This window comes from Excalfactoria chinensis, chromosome 1, assembly GCF_039878825.1.
Source record: "Excalfactoria chinensis isolate bCotChi1 chromosome 1, bCotChi1.hap2, whole genome shotgun sequence".
NCBI lineage: Eukaryota > Metazoa > Chordata > Aves > Galliformes > Phasianidae > Excalfactoria > Excalfactoria chinensis.
Window position 1 is genome coordinate 3,498,666 of NC_092825.1, and position 17,940 is coordinate 3,516,605.

The 17,940-nt window shown below is 42.6% G+C and overlaps 1 protein-coding gene across 1 annotated transcript in view; it reads right to left on the reverse strand.

Moving 5' to 3' along the window:
- Nucleotides 1–17,940, reverse strand: part of SFMBT2 (Scm like with four mbt domains 2) — a 107,866-nt gene that overhangs the window by 64,467 nt on the left and 25,459 nt on the right. The gene's annotated exons all lie outside the window — the stretch shown is intronic.

Here is a 17,940-nt window from a genome sequence, read left to right on the forward strand (position 1 = left end):
TTTTGGAAAGACTTAGCATTTCAGAGACTTATCAACTTTTAAGTTTCAGGTACAGTTGCAATCCTAATCAGGTAAAAAGATGGTTCACTGTCCAAGCTGCTCGAGCAACCCAGACACAGCCATGTGGTTACACCTCTAAAATATGGGAAGGTTGTGCTCTGCTGCAGTGACAGGGATTAACCATGGTGTGTCTTAGCATCTCCAAGTCTCCCAGTCTAAACTGGCCACAGCTTGTGTAACTACTATGATACTGTACTAATTTCCTGCTTCCCATGTAGGCTCAGAAACGCTTTATAATGTCTCTTCTTAATTTAATGATGACCTGAGAGAAAAAACAACCTGTTCAAAGTTCTGAGTTCCTTGACAGGCCAGCTATAGGCTCTTTCTGAAAGCAGAATCTGTCATCGAGTCCACACACTTCTAAGAAGCCTTAAATTATTGACCACGGACTTCTATCTCATTTGAAAACTATGTTCAGTCATTTTTGAGCTAAATGCTCTAAGTGTGCTACTTCAGGATCTGTGTCGACAAAGTTACGTAAGATGTAACTAAAACATATAAATGCTGCCTCTGGGATTCAAATTTCGGGTCAATTACTGTTGAAATCAGTGGAAGATTGAGCGCTCAAAAGCAATTCAGCAAACCTCAGCTTCAGAGATTCAGACGTCTCTTTGAACACACTGTACATCTGCAAACCCAGAAGTCAGACTTTAATTCCACCTGTCTGTAAATGGGAATTAAATTACACTGGAAATATTCTGATCCCTCCCTCCCCCAAAAGGACTTATTTACATGTTTATATAACCAACAGTGACATAGATATGTTAGTCATACCTACTCCTGCAGAAAGGAAAAATCACAGCCATCTGAAACTTATGACATTAGTTCTGAACAAACAACTGCTTTAAAGACTACTATCTCATAGAGGAGACCAGGAAGGGCTGTAAATCAACCTGCACAGCTCCTAAATAATCACATTACAGCAGCCCTCGTGTTTTGTTCAGAAGAAAATGAGCCCTTGCTTAACACTTTAGAGAAACTATGTGTTAGGCAACCAAGAGCAAACCAAATCAAAGCACTCTGCACACAAATCAGGACGAGATTCCTGAACAGCTCAGAAATGTGGTGGCTTCTCAGCTCTTCCCAAAGATGTCAATGCTGCAGCAATACACAGACTGAGGCCAGGGACCTGAAGCACGAATACATATAGAAGTGTTCCAAATAACTCAACTCCTCGGGAAACCCCAATACTCCTGCAAAAATTGTTCCTTTAGATCACAGCCCGGGCATGAACCTGAAGTCCAGGAAGAGTTAGATGGCCAGGCTCAAATGGATGGATGGAGAAATGGGTACAATTCCTACAGTTCTACGAGTAGGGCCATATGAGTATGCGCTGTAAAGGGCTTACAGGTGATACTCACCCCACAACAAAATATAGCTCTAACTACCTCCATGTTACAGTGGAGCACACAGCTGAGCAGAGATTTGTTATGGAGCTGATGAAGCATTTCGTATGTGCGCACCCACACATACAGAAGTAAAACACAATCCCAAGCTGTCTAGCAGAAAATATCCCCCCAAAAGCAGCTATTTCTTCCCACAAACACATTCCAGAGACCTTGAAATGAGTTTCAATACAAAAAAAGTCCAGCACAAATCAAGGCTGGCAATACTCACACTGATCCTTGCAAGGCTCCTACAGACCTCACCTCCACTTGTATGGTATTGCCACAAAAAGAGGAAAAACACTCATGCTTGAGCATGCTTCTTGTTTGGGTGCTTGGCACACTTGATTCAAATCATAGCCTAAATACCTTACGCAGTCCACGCAGTTGACTATGGCAAATGGTAGATCTTACTTCCTGAATTGTGCTCCTTTCCCAAAATCCAGTTCTCCCAATGTGACTCAAACCACATATTTATACACCTAAATGACCTTGAGAGTGCATTTAGATGTATTTGAAGTCAGCAAACTTTAAAGCACTTGTCACAAGCATCTATAAAATAACATTTAAGTTAGTCTGGAACTGTTCTACATCTTTTGCAGCACCAATTTTGTCTGATTTCCAGGAGATTTTTCACCTTTATATTATTTAAGATGAAGGAACAGCCTGAGAACAAATGGTTTTTACATGATGTTTTCACTCTCAACACTCACACTGCACACACCTCATCAGCTCCTGTTCACCTACATTACAACAATAAACAAGCTTAATGCTGGCATCGGTGAGAAGACAGTAACTGGCACAATGAACGGGACCGGAGTTCTTCATTCAGACTTAAGCAAAACGCATCAGAGAAGGGTGCGAAACTGAACTTCATTTTGGCTCCTGCCCACGAAGTTGTCAGCCAAACAAGTGTCAGAGCTTCATTACTGAAGAATGACAAATGTGATTAAAAAAAAAACACACCAAAAAAAAGAGAAAAAAACACACAAAAAACCCCCTGCAACTCTGGTTCAAAGTTTCAAAGCTGGCAGGAGGGAAGAAAAATAGTCACGACTTTCAATGTTGACAACAGATTTCAGAAGCCTCCATTTCCAGCTGCCCAATTCGAGATGTCTCAGCAGTGCCTGATTCACAGATCTTGCTGTCTGCCAACACCTCTCAGAGTAAGACTTTGTCCTCCCTAAGACTTGAACCTCACAGCTTTTGGAGGCCTACATAAAATGGGGACCCTGTCAACAGTTCAATCTGAATTACAGTCTTCTGAAGTCCAAAAGCGACCAGACGATCTCTGTATCCAGACAAAACAGACTCAGCTGAAAAACATACTACCCCCAGTTTCTAAGTGGCTTCAGAACTCCCCTCCCGAAACAAAACCAGTGTGCATTGCTTTGCTTCATTTTAATCTTCTTTTGCCTTGCAGATAAACGCAAAAAATACCCAGAACAAACAAACTGTGGGAGAGAACAGACCGCACTGGAAGTTTTAAGGTTCTGCACCTATTTTATGTGCCTGTAGAGCACAATCAGGATTCTCGGTACCGCACAGCAAACCGCTACAATGCAAGTATTAATTTCTAGTAGTAATGAAGTGAATCTGAATCATCGTGAGATCTGCAAAAGCCTCTGGGGACCAAGCAAAATGTTAAACAGGAATATTCAAACAAAAGGAAATCTACAGGGTAAATGAAAATAGCTGGCAGTGTAATGCATGGGTGCCCACCCTGAGCATCCATCTCAGGAAACAGCGGTGTTTCTCTGGTGTATCTATCCCAGTGCCTGTCAGCTGAAGCACTGATTTTAAATTGCTAATTCACACTTTGGCTTATTAGCTATAGGAAAAATACCCAACAAGACATCTCCTACTTCAGACTTGCTGGAAGAACTCTGCTTTTAGAGCCTATCTTCACCTAGCTGGTCAGTTGTTGGGACAGGATGGTGGATGGGACGAAGGATCGTAGAATCATAGAATGACTTAGGTTGGAAGGGTCATTGAGCTCCAGCCCCCTGCCATGGGCAGGGTTAACAATCACCAGATCGGGCTGCCCAAAGCACAAATATTTTTCCTTTTTTATATAAGTCCTAGTCAGGAGAGCTTCAGTGGACTCAGACATCTACATTTTCTCTCCCTTTCAGCAGATCCATCTTCCAAGAAGACTCCTTTGGAAGAGTTTCTGAGGGGAGGGAGAAACAAATGAAATAAAGCAAAAGACACCTCACCATTAAATACCTACCAATGAATTCATTTCATGCAGAGAGGCAAGCTGTTGTACAAACACCCAAAGCCACAAAGAACAACACGGTCGCTGAAACTGCAGCAATTTATTACTGCACAGTTGTTCTCATGCTAATTCATTCCACTCTGGTTCTTACAGAGCTGTGCAGACTCAAAAGCTGACCAGAAAACTTCACAGCTGTTACAAAAGTCTATGGTGCTTCTATGCGGATGATATGGATTAAAACATTTTTGCAATCAGAGGAGCCCATGAATCTGGAAGAATTTTATCAGTGAATTAAATCCTTTCCAAGCAGAGATGAATACTCTTTGCACATCCACCCCTCCCTCACAAGGCGCAGCTCATCTGTTATGCTGGCACCTTGGAACGGGACTGCTGTCCATATCACAACAGGAGACCCAAAAGGCCCAATGACAAGGAAGCATTTCAGATACCTTAATCACATTGGGGTAACGTTGGAGATGATATTCTAAGCAGTACTGGCTTCTCTGACCAGGGCATAAGCAATAGTCACACTGACTAGACCACAGAGCATGGGTCTTTGGGGCTCTATGAGGACAGAGCTTGACCAAGAGTCCCAGTAATACTACAAGAAACAGATCCATCTTAGTGCCAGCCCCATGGTCCTGTGTGGGGGTGGTTGAGAAGAGAAACGAAGAAGATGAAGTTGTGCAATGGTCTGAGATCCCGGGGGCCAAGTGACATCAAATGTATCACTGGGGAGATTATTCCAAAGAAGCAGAGAGAGGACAGCAGGAAAAAGACTTGACTTAGTGATTCCACTGATGCAAATGCCACAGCACGGGCTGAACTGAAAGATTAAACAAGAAATAACCCAGAGAGGAGACAGGCATTAGTAATGCTCTCATCATGGGAAAAGCTTGAGAGTTTGCATGATATCAGACACAATACAGCCCAAATGCCAGGCAAGCATGATACCAAGTGACATTCCAAAAATGTCAGTGCCCTCCTAACTACTTTTCTTTCCAGGTTTTGGAGGTGATATCAAAACCCTCTTTGGAACAGCAGTTTGTGCACACAGATGTGCCTGCTCCCTTTGGGTTGGGTCCAGCTCATCTTGAAGCCAGCATGGGTGAGCTGGTGGATGCTTTCACACCTCTCTGGTTCCAAGGCCAAAGGCTTTGAAAAGCATCTTCCTGCAATAAAAAGGATACAGAACCACATACTTTAGAGCAAGGCGGCCCAAAATCGAAGCCAGATCTTCACTCTGCTTGGCCAAAGGTATATTCCTGCTCTGCTACAGCCTCTGTAGCATACTGGAGACAAATACAAAGCAGTCTACCTCCCTCGATGAAAAATACTCATTTAAGAGAGCAGCTTCTAGTTCGGTCAGTATTACAGATTACAGAAGATTCTTAAATTAGAAAGAAAAAAGACCCGTCCCCATTAAGATTCTATTTATTCCTGCAGAAGTGATGGCACAGGTTATAAAACTAAGCTCCCTTCTTCAGGCCTCAACTCTATAAAAAAAGGACCAACCAATAGCAACAATTCTTCCCATTTCGTTTCCTACTTGATTCATCTTGTCCCCAGCCTCACTTCTAATGTCCATTCCACTCCTCACCTTTCATCTCCCTGCCATTTTCTCACTTTTACTCTTGCATCTCATTTTCCTGACCAAATGACTGTGGGCTGCAGACCCAAAAGCCAACCTCAACGCTGCTGCAACACACTCATGACTTAATGCGCACAGGACCTTCAGGACCACATGCCAAGCACTAGGTTCTCCCTAGTTTTCATTATTAGCAGCTTAAGAACGGTCCCTTCCCCTTGTATTGTGCATGCTGACCTCAAAAGCCATGCAAACAGAGGGCAAAAAAGTGCACAGCGCTGTAAATCCTGCATCACCACCTTCCCCATAATTGTGCTACCCACGCACCTGAAAACCAAGACGGCTGCTTCCACCCTCTGCTCATTCAGCCACATAATGGCTGTGCCCTGCTTTAGCCACAGCGTATAATGGGTTCAGATTTATCTGCCTCTCTAGAGGAATAAGAGATTAAAAGAACATTTACAGTCCCATGAAAGCACTGAGCCATAGACACTTCATTCAATGTGTATGAGATACTGTTATCACATTACCAACTCTTGGGATTTTATCTAGTCTTTAATAGTTGCTCTTTTTCATAAAGGCACTTCTCCCAGAGTCACGGGATCATACAAAATCTTCATTTTCTACTTCCATTCATTTTTTTTTTACCACCAAGAGCAAAGCACTGCAGAATATGGGGGGGAAAAAAAGTGAAATCTGAAAGACTGGCAGGAGCAAGAACTTGAACCAACACATTGTTGAACGAATAAATACCTCACCAGGTTACAACACCAAGACAAGCTACTTCTCCAATAACCCATACATATTCCATAGACATATTTACTTTTCTCAGCACCAAGGGAAGACGTAAGAAGCAAAAGCAGAAGCACTGTGGGCCAAGACTGTGCTTCCGCTAACCAGGGATCACTGAGCATACAGAAAGCCACTACTTCAAAACAATTTATTGCATTCAGTTGTACACCTGCACCTTGACCACTCCCCACAAATGTGGTGGCCAGTAAATGGCAGAGGACCCACAGCATTGGGTAAGATGCTAGAATAAATGGCTAAAGACATGTTAAAAGCTGAATCAGCAACTCTGCATACTAAGGAACAAGGTAACTACTTATGCCAAACCTACATGTTGAGTAGGCACATGGAGGTACAGAGACAACCTACCACCAGTCCATCTGAGACTCAGGCTTCTGCCACCGGTAACGTGCTACAAGATAAGGAATAGCATCAAATTATTCTCATGTTTTGCTTTAACTAAGAAAATAATCCCCAAACAAATAAATAAATACTTTTATTTTTTATGGAGGTCTAAACACATAAGTTGTAAGCACGTTACAAAGGTCTAAGCAATAAGAGTCAAAACGAGATGCCGTTATAATCAAATAACACAGAACACTGAAACAATTTGTTTAGACATCGCCCATCAAAACAATTTGTCAAAACTGACGTGTTCCTACAAAATATTACCGTTTTGATAAAACAGCATTTTGACAGAGAACAGCTGATTCCTAACATTTTCAGTCAGCTTTCTGAACTATACGGCCCTGAGAACCAAACTGGAGGTGGAAACGGATGGGGATGCAGGTACTGTCCCTGCTCAATGACCCCCCTGTGCCTCCAAGCAAAAGGCTCAGGTTGTGCCTACACTTCTTGACCCAACTCCAAGACCTTCATGGCAAGCAACGTCCCCTCCTGCCTACCCTACAAAGCCCAGCATAAGACTCCCTATCAGGCATACCCAAAATAAAGTAAAATTCACAAAGCTTTGTAGTGGTTTCAAGATGTTTCCTGTGAAAATGACTGTTCGGTTTTGGTTCTTTCATGGGCTCCCTGGAAAAAGCCGAATGTGGCTGGAGATGCCTTCAAAACACTTTTTGATTTAAAGCTTTAAACAATCTACTGTTCTACTGACGGCAGAGTTCTGTGGTTTGAATCAGAGCACAAAATGATCAAACTGCAGGGCCCAAAAAGAAACCATACATGAAAAGATGTTGATCTCGTTTTCTCATGATGCAGCCTTATATTTCAAGGGACATAAAACTTCAGAGCTCACACACCTCCTTCTAGACACCCGTCTCAAAAAATGTAAGTCTTCGAAGAAAATATTACATAGGGGATTTTCATGGAAAAATGGAAGCTATAAGCAACCGCGTATCAAACAACACACATGTGTTCCAAGTACATTCCTGGAGTCAGCAGCACATCGTGGTCCCATTTACACGCATATACAGCAGGTTCAGGGATGAAAGTGTGATAACTGCAATGGAACGGGTCACTCTTGTGCACTGCTAAAGGATGATTGTTTAAGCTATTATCTCCTAGCCCTTACAGCTCTTAATTATCTCATTAACTTTTAAAAATGGAACTTTGAAAATGTATACGTTTCAAATTAATCTTCTTTGTTTAGACTGCGTGAGCTACTTCAAGTGATAAAAATATTCTGCATTAACTTTCTAATTGCCTTCCAAACCTGTGGCATGCTCTGTTTTTCAGGCTACTGGAAACTAAGGAGTCCCACTTCTAACATCCGTGCTGTACTTCTTATGACCCAAGAAAAGGTCAACGTGCAGACTTTAGCCTTTGTTTATGCAGTTCTGCACACAAGAGCAGAAATGATCCACTTGCACTCTCTTAGTCAAAGTAAGAAAAATAGCATGGAAAAAAAAAATGCCTTGCTGTTCACAGAAGATTCTGCTTCCTAACATTATTTTAGTCCTATGCAGGCACAGTTTTCCCTTTGGGTTTTTCTACTCCTTAATTAACTGTTCCCTTTATAACAATAAAAAAAAGCAATGGGTAGCCTGGGAGTTGCTTTTCATTTTCAAAGCTCGCTCTGGTCTCTTCTATGTGCCCAATTCAGCTGTGGGAACTATCAGAGGGAGAAGAAGTGGATGTGGGATGCTATGGAAGAAAGGTGTGCATGCGCAGAAGTGGATGCTATCATATTGAAGTTATTTTTCTGGATGACACCAAGATCTTACAGAAATCATTCCATTTACTCACTGCAGCCTCAGAAATGTGCTGTTCAGTGGACTGTGGTTTTGCCAAGCAAGAGATGGCAGAGTCACCATTCCTGGAGGCATTCAAGGAAAAGATAGACATGGCACTGAGGGACATGGCTTAGTGGACAAGGTGGGGATGGGTTGATGGTAGGACTGGATGGTCTTAGTGGTCTTTTCCAATCTTAATTATTCTATGATTCTAAGAAACAGCTGGCAGGAGGGCTACCAGCAGACACTGCTGAGGTATTTCCACGCAGTAGGCTCAGTTGTCTCAGTTTCAAATACAACATTATGGAAAACAAATGTGCTCTTCTTCAGAGCCCACTGCTTTGGCTTTCCGCTTACACTGTTCAAGATTAAAAGAGAAATTTGCCTAATAGATCCCAACAACAGCATGGTCACCTTTGTGTCATTAATCTGTATGGCCTGCCTTGATTGACTGAGTCAATGGTCTCAACTACCTACCCTGCATACAAGCTGCAGTACATGATCCACTCGTAAGTACTGTGATTAATTACCCTCCCTTAGTTAAAAAATCAATATCCTCCTTGCACTGGATTGCTTAAAATAAAATAAAATAAGGAATGAAAAAGAGAAGCATGTTGATAATGAGAAGTGGCTGTGCTCTACCAAGGTGGCGTTATCTATCAGTTCCAATGAGATTAAGTACATAAAGGACAGAAGTAAATTTATCACTTCTGTTTGTTCTAGAATCATAGGACCATTTGACTTGGAAGAGATCCCTTCAGGTCATCTAAGTCCAGCTACCCTGCAGTGAACAGCAACAGCTCGGTAAGATGACTTCACATGAGTAGCAATGCACTACTGAGGACCACCGGGATTCAGCATAGCTCTCCCTTGGGAAAATGGGAACTGGGAAAGAGGGAGAGCCAAAGACAGAGTACAGGGAAATTCATCCCTCTCCATCTTTCAGAGGAACATTTTAACTCGGGACACTTACCTGGTCTCCTGTATCTGCGGGAACAAAGGCTGATTATTCTGATTTTGCTACAGCACCCAACACAGTAAAAGAAGAATGTTTTATCTTTTGAATACCTATGTAATAATTAGGAGGAAACCTGCTTTGTAATCACAAAGTTCATACAGACTTCCGCAGAATTTCTTGCCTTTTCTCACATCTAAACAGAGATTGTGCCCTTTTTACGCTCAGCAATAACACTGTTCTCTGCTCAATTCAATTCCAGGTAGAAGGTAACTAAATCTCTTTTTAGAAATTAACCAGGAACAGCTCACTTAAATGGTCTCATACGTATACATACACAGATAGAGCTGACAGGAGGCATTTCTGAAAGCCAGGCAAAGCCCAGCATTTGAAAGCTCGGAACAAACCATATAACCATGGGGGTTCCTCATCATTAGTATCAATGTCCATTAGGGTGACAGCTCACTGTGAAAATAAGCATCCAAACTCCACGATTCTTGCCACTTAACCCCAAGCCTCCACGCGCGTTCCTTGATTACTTTTTCCTCCGCTTGCATTAAGTGCTGTGCTCAATGCACAGAAGAGATGTTTCATGTAAGATGAGAGCTCCAACTCCCAATCTTCAGACCTAGGAGTCTTAATGAACACTTTGTCAAATCAGGAGTTTGGGAGAAGCCAGGGAAGTGGGGAACCTGGTATGTTGATTGTAATTTTGACATCCATTTTTATCCCACAGAGATTTAAAGAAAAATAGATAAGAACTCTGTTTTCCGGGCAAAATCAGCTCCTTAACAAAGGTGCACAGAAGTGGCCCAAGCAGATGCTCAGCTAATACTTTCTTCCAAGCTTTACTGGGTGAAAAATAGGACATAACTTCATCTCTGCACAGATACTTTATAAAGTCCTGATTTCTAAGTTCCAGCAGGGAGAATGCATGCCTGATGCTTGCCCATCAACACTCTCATTATCATAGAATCATAGAATCATAGAATTACTCAGGTTGGAAAAGACCTTGAAGATCATCAAGTCCAACCGCAGCCTAACCAGTAGCCTATCTCTTAAAAAACAACCACAAAACAACACCACAACAACAAACCTCTGCTAAATCATATCCCTGAGTACCACATCCAAACGGCTCTTAAACACATCCAGGGATAGCGATTCAACCACCTCCTTGTGGAGCTCATTCCAGTACCTAACCACCCTTTCTGTAAAGAAGTTCTTTCTAATATCCAACCTAAACTTGCCCTGGTGCAACTTGAGGCCATTTCCCCTCGTCCTGTCACATGTCACTAGTGAGAAGAGACCTGCCCCACTCTCACTGTAAGAACCTTTCAGGTACCGGTACTATTTATATATATTAGTACTGGTACTATTTATATATAACAGTACTTTCAGGTACTATTATGCCTACATACAGAACTTTGTATTCTTTCTGCACATTCATCCTGAAAGAAGAACAAGGAAGAAGATGAAACGCTCATCCACAAAGCAAACTAACAGTTTCCAGATCCATCCCCAACCAGTAAGATCCAGAACCAACAGACATACAGTCATCAGCTTGCTTCATACCAAGTTAGTATCTCCATCCACTATGAGGCAAACAGTAGACCACATCAATAGTTACTACAAATTACAATGGGACTCTCACGTAATACTGAATTGCACAAGTTCCCTGTGATGTTAGAAAGTGAAGCTTGTGGAGGAAGGGAGATTTGGATGCCACATGTTCTAGATGACAAACGCTAACTCCTTGGCTTGTCTTTGCAAGTGAACACAAGAGACACTTTTATATCCTGCCCTGTCCCTTTAGGATCTCATACTCCAGCCTCAAGTGGGTTCTGCACCATCACAACACCTGAAAGTTCTGGACCATTCGGTATAAGCGAATGTCATTGCAACATAAAAATATTGCACCCAAAGCTCTGACTTTACGCCTTCAAACTCTGTCCAATTATTCTCATGTATTAAGTGCCTCTTCTCACCTCCTGGTCCTGAAGCCTCTTTCTGAAGGCTATTCCTTCGAGACAGCTCTGGAAAATGAAACAATTTTACAGCAGTACAGTGTTCTTACATAAAAAACAAACCAACGTGGTGCACAAATACCTCTGGCAATACCAACAACCTACAGCAAAGATCCACTATGAAGAAGGCACCAGAACACAGAAGCACGTATATACAGATATTCATTTCCAATTTGATACAGAAATATAGGAATTAATGGAGATAATATTTGCAGTTCACGATATGCATTGTTGCCCAGAGAGATTGTGAGGTCTCCTTCTATGGAGACGTTCAAGACCCATCAGGACACCTACCTGTGTGACCTACTGCAGGGAACCTGCTTTAGCTGAGGGGTTGGACAAAATCTACCTGAAATTTTAATATCCAGACTCACACTGTCTGAGATTATCAGGTGCTGAAGCTGCAGGCAGGTGAAACACATCCCTGACTGAATGGCCACAGACTAGCAGTCTTCAAACTGCAGCTTCTCTTGAAGGCTGCTTGCAGCCTGGATCGTAACCCAACCTCATGAAGATACCAGAGACAAGAAGCAAAGCAAAATCTTGGATAAAAATTGTCTGGACTCAGGCAGGAGACTGGTGATGCTGTGTTCAAGTTGGTGAAGAACAGTGCTACACAGTATGAATAGAAAATAAGAAGGCACTAGGATGAATTTGTTGCAGCCATTTGTCAACCCATCCCCTACCATGCCTACTAACCATGTCCCTCAGTGCCACATCTGCCCTTTCTTTCCTTGAACACCTCCAGGAATGGTGACTCCACCACCTCCCTGGGCAGCCTGTGTCAATGTCTCACCACTCTTATGGAGAATAAATTTCTCCTAATACCCAACTGAACCTCTCCTGCTTCACCAGCTTCCTGAGTTTCGCAAAGCTTTCTCTGGATCCATTTTCTCTATTAAGTCCAGCATGTTGGGAAGTACCAACATTTTTATGCCATAACCCTAAAATGCTGTATTTCCTACATTTCCTCAAAGATTCCCAAAAGTGAGAGTGGGGGGGAAAAAAAGTGTGTTTTTCTTTTTCCAATACAAACACAGGAGGCAGATTCTCTGCTTCACATCACAAAACAAACCATCAGTCAGAAAGCGTGTTAGCACATCCCGAGGCCAATTTGCTTGTTTCATTTTTGTTTTGCTTGTTGTTTGCATTATTATTATTCTATCGTGATCAAAATGAAGCAGGAAGGAGAACACAGAGAGGAAAAAAAAAGAAGATAGGAACTCTGAAAAAGAGCTTTCCAATATCATGTAACAGCAACAGAGCTGACCCAGAAACTGGATTCTGGGTTCAATGAAATGCTCTTAATTTCCAATCAGAAAAATGCTTCATAGGACCATCACTTAAATCTCTGCATCACTTAACAGCTACCTGCACAGGATGCAGGAGCATATGGTCTGCTTCAGGAAGAAAGCCCCTTCCATGGTGACTGGGAGCCTGCATTATCATGTGCAATGAGAGAAAAATTACATGCAAGTCACAGCTGGTTTGGGATCATGCTGGTGCTTGCATCTGCTCCTAGCAGCTTCCCAAGCTTGCTTTATGCATGTTCCTCATGAGCAAACTCAGTGATAGAATTAGTGGAGCATGTGAAGGGATGCTCTGCTGAAGATGTGACACTGGACACGTTGGTTTGTCCTTGCCCTAAATGATCATACTGAAAAACCCTGAAGTCTTCTCAGCACTAGTAGACACAATTTAACCTTCAACCTGATCAAAAAGATTCACTAAAGGAAATGTGTACACGCACTTCAGAGTGCTATGGTTCAAATCCTTTGTACTATTTACCCTTCCCTGCTCCTACAGCATTGTGCAGAAAGTCACCTCCTTCTCTGAAACCAAGGACAAAAGGCTGTGCCACGCTTGGGCTATAAATTATAGTTTTTCCTTTGTCTGTTTTGGTTTGTTTGCTTGCTTTTAAGTCTTCACAGACATCTGCAAGGGCAGCTATTTAAGCCTGCTGATGTTTTACGTATTACATCACCACATCAACTACCTAGGCTCAGTCTTTCAACTGAGATGAAATCTCCACTCCATAATTCCTATGGGAAATTGCAGGAGACCAGGGAAGGGAAATTAGGTGCAATTACCTAGAGTAACCACTTAAAATCTTTCAATTACTATTTTAAAATACGTTATAAAAATGCTTTCAGCTGGACAGTCAGTTGACTGTGCCACGTGCTTTGCATCCAGTGTTATTTTTTCTGCGTCAATCTCTTCATTTTTTTAATGGTTTGGGGGCTTTCTAGCTCCACAGTCTGGTAGTCCATGCAGAAAGATGTGTGACAGTGGAAGATAACTCAAAATAGACGTTGATGTAGCAGAGCTACAGAGTCACGAGTGAGGCACACATCTCAAAAGGCTTTTCTTCAATGCAGACATTTCAGTTCCTTCAGTGACAACTCATCACATCTACAAGCAGGGCTGCTTGGCAGCAGATTCCCAACCATTCAACATTTTCTTCTGTAGTCATACAGTTTGCACCAGTCGGATGATGTCAAACGATGGCTCCAACATAAAGACCCAGTGCTCCCCATCAGGACCTTAATCATAAAAAAAATTTACATCCTTCCATCCCTTGGCAAATAAATGAGAGGAGGAAGAGAGGCTGAAGGAGCTGGGATTGTTCAGCCTGGAGAAGAGGAGGCTCAGGGGAGACCTCATTGCTCTCTATAACTTCCTGAAGGGAGGTTGTAGTGAGTTGGGGGTTGGCCTCTTCTCTCGTGTCGTTAGTGATAGGACCAGAGGGAATGGTTTCAAGCTGTGCCAGGGGAGATTCAGGCTGGACATTAGGAAGTATTACATCTCAGAAAGGGTGGTCAGGCACTGGAATGGACTGCCCAGGGAGGTGGTGGAGTGGACCTTGGGGGTGTTCAAGAAATGACTGGATGTTGTGTTGAGGGACATGGTTTAGTGGGAGCTATTGGTAATAGGTGAACGGTTGGACTGGATGATCTTTTAGGTCTTTTCCAACCTTGATGATTCTATGATTCTATTCTGCTATTCTGTGCAATGGATGGAAGGTTTTTTGGTTTGTTTTCTTGCTGTTTGGTTGGGTTTTTTTGATCAATCAATGGGAGATCTTCCCTGAAACGTCTCCAAAGTACCTCCCATATATCTGCCTTGTTTTACCCACTGTTAAAAATCAAGGTCACTCAGGAAATCTGTATTAATACAAAAAACCTGATGTCAGCTCACAACCTTTCCCTTCAATATACTTCTTTGGAAATACAACTTCTCATTCACAGTCCCTGCTTCATTCTGCAATTACTCTCTTTCTCCCCTATCTTTGTTCCTCCAGCACAACCTGCATTAAATGTCAGGTCCAGAACCAATGGTTTTGTCACAGCATTGGCTGCAGCTTTATCTTACAGACTGTGATCAGAATTGTGAGCAGCAGAGGAAAAGCCACAGGATCTCAGCTACTCATCTTAATCTCTCTCTCTCTGATCATCCTGGATGGAGTTGGAGCGCCACAGAAATCTGCTTTCCCTGCAAGGAGCCAGGAGCCACAACAGAATCTGGTTCTGCCAACAATTTCAGATAAATCAGTCTATTACTGCAGCAGTACTGCAAGAAGTCACCAGTCTTAGTGAAAGTTAAAGCTCTCTGCTGTGCAAAGGGTCTGGGATTTTGATATAGACAATATTTAAAAAAATACAAGTCTACATGGGTTTGGACAATCAAAATCTCTTGGGTTTTTTTTCCTTTTTTTTTTTTTTTTTTTGCTGTTCCCATCACTGTTCACCAGCACATGTTGCCCACAGAAGTAGTGAATGTCCCAACCCCAAAGGCATTCAAGGCCAGATGGGATGGGGCCCTGAGCAACCTGGTCTGGTGTACAGAAACCCTATTCAAAGCATGGGGTTTGAAACTGTTGATCTTTAAGGTCCCTTCCAACCCAAACCATCCTATGATCCTATAATACCCACAACGTAGCACAAATTTCATTGGAATCTACTCAATCTAGCCCCAGGGGGAGACCACCCAATAAAAAATAAGATTTAGTGGGAGTGGATATCAACATGCATTTGTATTCATTTTGATGGGAAAAAGAGCTGAGAAGTACCTCACTCCATGCACCTGTACCATCATCCCACATGCAGGTGGATGAAGGTGCCCAAGTCTGTGCAGATCCGCAGCTGGTTGAGCAGCACTGTCCACAAATGCCTTCCCAAAGTCAACTCCACTCTTCAGAGCACAGCTGCTTTTACCTCCCTGCTGTGTCTTATTTGCATGACCCAACTGTGAATGAATCTCTCAGCTACAGCCCTGCTCCTCTCAACAAAAAAAATCAGATCTCCATGATTTTTTTTCTAAAAAGCACTGCAAATACATGGAACACAGTGCTAACATGCAACCTGTTCTACTTCTGGTGATCTGCAGTGACAGTTAACCATTAAGCAATGGTTCCAGCATACCCATGTCCCAGCTTTGGCAACAACTGGAGCTAGAGATGGACTTCAACCTCCCCACATAAATCTGTACAGCAACAAATCCAGTGCAGATGCATGCAAGTGTTGCTGCCCACATAGGGCCAGGCTCCAGAGCATTTTATACAACAGAAGTAGCAAACTGAATGCTAATGGCTTACAAAACCCAAATGACGCTCATGCATTCAAAACTGACCACCATATTCAGCTGATCTCCCTGCTAGGTAACAAAAACTTCACGAGGGTTCCTCAGACTGGACCAGGCTCTGAGCAACCCAATCAAGCTGTAAATGTTGGAGTGGATGTCCTTTAAGGGTCCCTTCCAACTCCAACAATTCTGATTCTACGACCTGTGGTTGTATGGCCATAGTTGTGAAGGATGGCTGACTCCTCAACCTGGAAGACAGGGACAAAGTCAGGCTGTGCTCTCTGCCTTGAAAACCCAAACACACACTGTAGTGGCAGGATGAAAGGAGACATTCTTTGATATTCAAACACCTTCCAAATAGGAAAACAGGTATCAGGAGAAAACAAGCAGATCCATGTACAGAAATGAACTAATATCAAGCTTGACTGAAAAAGTTGATTAAATTAGTTTAATTTGAAAGCCCCAACAACCCCTGAAGGAGGTTCTTTGTTTATTGCTTTTTACCAGCAGCACGAGTTACTGAAGAAGTACCATGCGAGTATGAAATATTTATTCATTAAATCTTTCATAAAGCTCCACACTATCGGTTTCACTCAGAATACATTTATAACTTGTCAAAGTCCACGAGAATCACTGCTTTTCTTTCCATCTCCATCCCCCTTCAGACTGTTTATAAAAAGATTAGACTTTCAGTTTCCATTGCAGTAAGTGTGATCCTCAGCTCTGCTGTTGCATGTACACAAGATGCTGATTCTTTAATTATAATTGGATAGCTGCAGTTAAAATGATTCAGCCTTTCCCATGCCATCCAAAAGGGATCACTGCACACATGCTGCAAACCACGCTGCTGCTTCGCCATGCCCCTGTAGTGAAAATGGCAATAGCATTCATTTATGAATACAGGCGCTATGAAGTATCTAAAGGGGGCCTATGAGAAAGAAGGGGGACAGACTCTTTAACAGGGTCTGCTGTGATAGGACATGGGGAAACTGTTTCAAACAACAACAGAGGAGATTTAGGTTAGATGCAAGGAAGATTTCTTTTACAGTAAGAGCAGTGAGGCACTGGAACAGGCTGCCCAGAGATGTGGTGGATGCCCTCTCCCTGGAGGTATCCAAGATAAGGCTGGGCAGCAAGCTGAGCACCTGATCAAGGTGTAGATGTTCCTGTTTGGTGCGTGGGCATTGGATCAGATGACTTTTTAAAGGTCCCTTCCAACTCAATTCTATAATTCCAACTCAAAGTAATAAGCAGAAATAGAAGCCAGGGCAGCTAGCAGAAACGTGCATGTAGACTCCCTTCCAACATGAGACATGTACAGACTGTGATGCATTGAGGAGTGGAGCTTGCACAGCTCAGCATCATGCAGGTTGAGAAGGAAATTATCAAGGGAACACACAAATCTGTGCAGGAATTGCCTGAGAAACCCACCAGTGTCAGGCAGAAAGTACTGACAAAAAAACCCAAACATTTATTTTCCATCAACCACAAGGACACTGATGGTCCACCCAAGCAAGGAAACAGACATCAGAAAGTGCATTCATTTTCCAGCACCACTGTTACAAAATCTCACTCCATTAGCAGAACCCTTTTTTGAACCCTTCTCCTTGAACGCCAGCCAACATGCAGATTAAATCTGTGCTCCAAGCTGGGCCCATAACAAAGTAAAATAAACAGTGCTATAGTATCCTCAACGTTAGCTGTAAAACTGCGCGATATCATCTTACTACAGTTTCACTGACCATACAGTTGAATCCAGTCCAGGTAAAAGGATAGGGTATATTTAGAAGTACAAATGAAAGTACTTTATAGAATCTGTATTAGGACAGCGCAGGGATAATTGCATCAATTAATCTATCACCTAAGATACAAGATACTGCACTGATACTTAGTTGCAGGTGTGAGCCAAGCTTATTTTCCTCATTAGAAGCCCAAACAACTAAAAATAAACAAAAAATAAGCACCCCAAGATGGATGAGGAGCAGGTACTGTGGGCACTGAGCAGCTCTAGCAGCCATAGCCACTACGTGCAACCCTTCCCCATTAGACCCACAGGCTGCCCAGCCTCATGGGGTGGGTACCTTCCTTAAGGACCTCTTCTACTGCACTCCCAGAACACCTGATGTATCACCACAACCCAAA